Genomic DNA, 6,023 nt, shown 5'->3' on the forward strand with positions numbered 1-6,023 from the left:
CGCCTAAAAATTAAGTTTTTTTGGTACTTTCTGGTACGTTAAATGGCACCCCAGCTCTACTTGCGAAAACCAAGCCCCCGTGTGGCCATCTCAACAAAAAAGCAAAGCTACAATTTTTGCAAGGTGGGTATGAAAAAGTGAAAATTGGTTGGGTCTTTTAAGGAGCAAAGGAGAATTTTAGAATTTAAGGAAGTGCCTAGGAGGATCAAAAACTGAGCAGATCAAGCTTTTTTTGAGTATACTTGCCTCTTAAAATGTCTATAATCTTGAAGCACCACTTCTAATGTTTTTCAGTACAATATATGGTACGTTTAAATAGTACCACTGAAAAATACAACTCCTCCTGTAAAAAACAAGCCCTCATACAGCAACATCGAAGTAAGAATACCTCTTATGGGGCCCAACATTTTCTAGTTATGCACCTGCTTGTGTTCTACTGGCTAGCAGCAGGCAGACTGCTCAAACTAGCAACTTGTGATTGGAGGGCAGGGTTGAAGAGGGCAGCCTAGCTATTTAGATTAAAATAGTAGAAAGGCTTAGCCTTGCACCCTTTTATAAGGCTGAGTGCTTAGGAAGGAATAATGGGCCTCCGAATCCCTGGTGAGCTAAATAGGGTGGCCTTGCTAGCATTACACACTCACACACACACCTCATTGCATCCGTGCAGTATCCCGAAACTTGCTACCAAGCTATGCTGCTTTTGCTGCTGCTTCTTCAATGCCATGGACATCCTCTCACTGTCCCTCATGCAGCCCACCTACCTACCCATGTGACTCTCCATGCACTGAATGCGTAAGTGCCCCTGATATAGCACACCTGCCTTTCAAGTGCCTTGCTAGCCCTATATTTCGCTCTTGGGCTGTGCTTATGTTCAAGGGGCTGTCTGAGTTATCTAAATTGTAGTTAAACAGGTGCCTTGTGGTACAAAAAAAAACAGCTGATACCTCTCCCAGCTCCCTACTGTTGCTCCAGGTCTCCTCTGTGCTGCAATGTTTATAAACTGCGTATGAAACGCCACAAGCTACTGCAGCCAATGACAGATCAGTGAAAAATTGGTGAGCTGTTTCATTGGCTGCAGCAGCCTGTGACGTCCCATACACTGGCTTCTGTAGAGATTACATCACAGAGGAGGCCCAGAACAGGTGCACACAGCGGGGTACCGGTAGAAATAACTATTGGCTGATCCGTTTTTTTTCCACCATTGGGCACCTGTTCCTCTGCAGTTTAGATAACCCCTTTAATAGTTGGGTTCTGCTATTGTATTGTAATAGTTTTATTCATTTAGGACTTTCTGTGGTACATTACGCCATGGGCATCTCATGCTCCTATTTAGGTCAGTCAAGTAGGAAACCTATTAAATATGTGAAATCCCCCACCCCACCCCAGCTCAGATCAACTATGTCACAATGTGCAGTACCTCTCCTGTCTTGACTATGGGTAAAGGAGAGGCAGGCTCAGAGGTAAGGGCAATGCTTCACTGGAAGTATGGAAAAGGAAGTGGCAGATGGTTCAGCATGTGTACACCCCTTAGGGCCTAGTTACATGGGCATATTTCTCATCCATGTATTTTATGCCCAGCACACGGATCCATTATAGCCAAATAAGCTATTCAGACAGGCATTTTCAGATGTCCACGTGGGAAAAAAAATAAATCACAGCAAATCCTATTGTGGGCCATATCACGGACCAGAATCTGAGATGTAATGTCCTCTTCCGCAGGTATCAGGCAGCACATGGATGGGTGAGACTCTCGGGTACAACTTGTATAATGGGCCCTTAGTGAACACTCTTGTGTTTTTATGGCAGTTACTAAGCGACCTTATGCTATCTGACCGTAAAATCACGCTGGCCTAATCTACGGTCCCATGCCAGGAAAACTGGGGTTTGTCTGTTTACTGACAGCTGGGTACAAATAACTATAATCCTGGTAGTTTTAGCATCTTAAGGCTGGGGTCACACATGACCGAAATCCCGCGGAATGACCGCACAGAAATACCACAAGATTTCTGCAGCAGAAATGCAGCTTCAAACCCCGTGGATTTTGAAGCTGCTTCGCCGCCTGCATTCCGCTGCGGACATCTCTCCCCACAGAGAGGAGAGTGGCTGCCGCGGAAACGAGGAGAGAATTGACATGCCGTAGCTTTGACTTCTGCGCAGCATGTCAATTTCAGCGTGGCTTGGCCACAACGGATCGGCCGCTGCCTGTGGACGAGATTTGTGCAAATCTCGTCCACTTTGCTGCTTTATTCCAGGATAAAAAGCCGTGGGCACAGTTTCCATGCAGAAAGTCTGCACTGAAATTCCATGGCAATTACACTCCATGGGAACCCAGCCTAGGGGCTCTTTCACTCAGCCGTATGCATCTTTAAGTTTTGTCATCCATACTGTAAAATTGCAAAAACAGACGGTTTTCCACACTTATGGCCAGCGTTTTCTCGCCCATTCACACTACTGGGAGCGACTGTTATAGCGGAAAAAATGCGTCGCACCCCGGAAAACCCTCGCTCTGCCAAAATCCTCTGGATGCCTTTCATTGCCTACATAGAGGCACCTGTAAGCTTTTCGCCGCCCTATATCAGGCAAAAGATAGTTCCAGAATGATCTTTTTTGCTCGCTGTATGTGCGTCAATATGTATTTCAGTAGCGTATGTTCAATTTTTCACGGAGTGACTTTTATGCGCTGTATATTCGCCCGTGGGAACTAAGGCATTAGAAACCAATGCCTTAGATGGGCGCGTACATCGGTCAGCCATAAAAATAAAAATAAAAAATCGCCATTTGTGTGCTCGTGAGAATGAAGCCTTAATGCCATAATAGCGGTCACAGCCTGTAAGTGGTCGACAGAGGGAGGTGGCTTCCCCTTTCACCCATCAGCATCTTGTACTGTGACCTTAATATGCCAATAGGGTCCTATGGCAGATGAAGGTCTGGTCAAGGCTTCTGGGTCTGCCATGTATACCAGCTTATAGGCTCTAAGAACAGCTGTCAAATGTATATTGCACTAGTAGTGTCTTTTTTTTTTTTTTTTTTTAAATCTCCTCCTTTCCCGAAGATCCGCGGCACGTACGCAGTTTCAGGGGACGGCTTCCATTGGCTTTAACCCCTTGAGTGGCACGCCCGGAAATTTTCCGGGACGAGCTCCACTGCCGATAGTGATATAGCCCAGAAGATTTCCGGGCTATGTATCACTATGGGAGCTGCAGAGCACAATGCCACAGGCTGTGGCATTGTGCTCTGCCTGCACAGTCCCACAGAGAACAAAGCAAGGGCTTTGAACAACAGAAGCAGAAGATATTGCCGATATGCCGGCAATCTCCTGCTTCTAAGTCTCCTGCTTTGTTTATATGTTGCCATAGAGACCATCAGCTTGTCAGAAGCAAGCCGATGATCTCTGTGGCAGGGAGAGCTGATGCTTGGCTGTCAGAGAACAGCTAGGTACCAGCTCTTACAGCAGAGATCAGAGAAAACCTCTGATCTCTGCTGTGTTAACCCTTTACATGCTGCAGTCTATGTGACTGCAGCATGTAAAGGGCTGTCACCATCGGCCCCCCGGAATGTGATCAGGGGGTCCTGATGGGTCCCCGTGGAAGTCCCCTAAAGGGACAAAATAAAAAAAAAAGTAAAAAAAAAACAAAAGTAAAAAAATTATTAAAAAAATTAAAAACACTTGTCTCCCTTTACTTTGTAAAAAATGTAAAATAAAATCACACGTGGTATTCCTGCGTCGTAATGACCCAGAGAAGGAAGTTGGTACATTATTTAACCCCTTAATGACATGGCCCCTTTTTTTCTTTTTCCCCGTTTCTTTTTTCCTCCCCGAAACATAAAAACTGTATAAACTCGGTATCGCCAGAATCGTGTGACTCAGAGAATAATCTTATCACACTATTTATTCTGCATGTTGAACGCCGTAAAAATGAAATCCAAAAACAAATGGCAGAATTTCTTTTTTTTCCTCCCTACAAATGTTTTTACAAAAGTTATACAATACATTATATATACCCAAAAATGATGCCATCAAAAAGTACAACTTGTCCCGCAAAAAACAAGCCCTCACATGGCCGTATCAATGGAAAAATGAAAAAGTTATGGCTCTTGGAACGCAACTGCAAAATTAGTTGAAATTCAATGATTAGACCATTTAAAAAACCTGCCCTGGTGGGCACGACAGGGTGGTAGGAAACCCGCCACTCAAGGGGTTAATGGAAGCCGTCCCTGCGGGATCTACAAAAAAAAATGGACCATGCTGCATTTTTTTTCCCGCACGTGCGATCCGCATGCAGGTAAAATAAAATGACATCCGCAGGTATTTAAATACCTGTGGATGCCCAATGATTGTCTATGGGCATATTGAACTGCAGATCATGCGCATAGATTCTGTAATTCAATTATGCCCGTGGACATGAGGCCTAAAGAATGTATGTTTGTTTGTTTTTTTTAATGGGCCTATCACCGAGGGAATCACTAAAATATAACTTTTATTAGGTAAAGATAAAAATAAAAATGTATAAAAGGCGTGGACTCTTATTCCAGTTACACTCCTACTGGACAAGTAGATATTCTAACAGTAGTAAGTCCATATAAGTATATACCAGATGATGCGCTAAGTTCTAACTCCACAACCACAATGACCCAATCTATATTGTTGGTGCATGGGTCGAGATATATATTATGGTTGTGTACAGCTCCACGTGTATAAATGGCCACAAGGGCTAACAAAGCACAATGTAGGTTATATTTTTTGTATACGTTGGAGCCGATAAATGGGTAAAGGCCAGAATAATAAATGTAACCCCCGTCTGGCAGAGTATTGAGGCATATATTAATGCCCAGGAAATATAGCAAAGAGACAAAGAGGGTTCATTATATATCTTATTGAACCCTCTTCAGTTCAGCTGCTCGTAGCTGCTGGTGATTATAAAATCTCACAAACAGCGGCATTCATCTCTAGTGAAGCAGTGATCAGCTGTTTTTATTAGCTGCACTCAGCAGTGTTTAGTCCATGTGACAGGGTATTATGAGTTAATGACCCTGGTCTAAGACTGTCCGCTGTGTCTGTCCCTAATGGGAATGTGGTAAAATAAAAGGAACGTTTGGTGCTGTAATATGTCCTTGCACCATTTAACTCCGAGTTACAGACCACTCAGCGCTGCAGTCTATTTGCCAGCTTTTATATAAACTAGATAAACACGCTAAATGACGTCAGTCAAGTGAGTCACTATATAGATGAAATTAGTGACCGTGTTTACTATAGCTGGTTATCGCATCAGGGTATAATCCACCATAATAGGGGATATACCACATAGTATATACCTGATTGATGCTATATTTCCTGGGCATTAATATATGCCTCAATACTCTGCCAGACGGGGGTTACATTTATTATTCTGGCCTTTACCCATTTATCGGCTCCAACGTATAAATACAAAAAATATAACCTACATTGTGCTTTGATAGCCCTTGTGGCCATTTATACACGTGGAGCTGTACACAACCATAATATATATCTCGACCCATGCACCAACAATATAGATGGGGTCATTGTGGTTGTGGAGTTAGAACCTAGCGCATCATCTGGTATATACTTATATGGACTTACTACTGTTAGAATATCTACTGGTCCAGTAGGAGTGTAACTGGAATAAGAGTCCACGCCTTTTATACATTTTTATTTTTATCTTTACCTAATAAAAGTTATATTTTAGTGATTCCCTCGGTGATAGGCTTGTTGACACACAGGGTTTTCCTTTCTGTCACGGTGACAAGTTTTTTTTAATGGGAAAGAATGTATTAGATATCACAATGTTCATAATGACCAATACTATAAATATATGTAATTTATATCACATGCTGAATGACGTAAAGAGAAAATAAAATCTTTGGCCAATTATACATCTAATGTGTGTGGCCACCCAGGGTGGGGGATGGGGGAGATGTCAGATAAGTGGCTTTGTCTCTAATAACATATATTACATAGTTTCTTATCTTTGCTTAAACTATTGATTTATGGAAAGTTGTTTACA

This window comes from Eleutherodactylus coqui, chromosome 1 (genome assembly GCF_035609145.1).
Source record: "Eleutherodactylus coqui strain aEleCoq1 chromosome 1, aEleCoq1.hap1, whole genome shotgun sequence".
In the NCBI taxonomy this organism is placed as follows: Eukaryota; Metazoa; Chordata; class Amphibia; order Anura; family Eleutherodactylidae; genus Eleutherodactylus; species Eleutherodactylus coqui.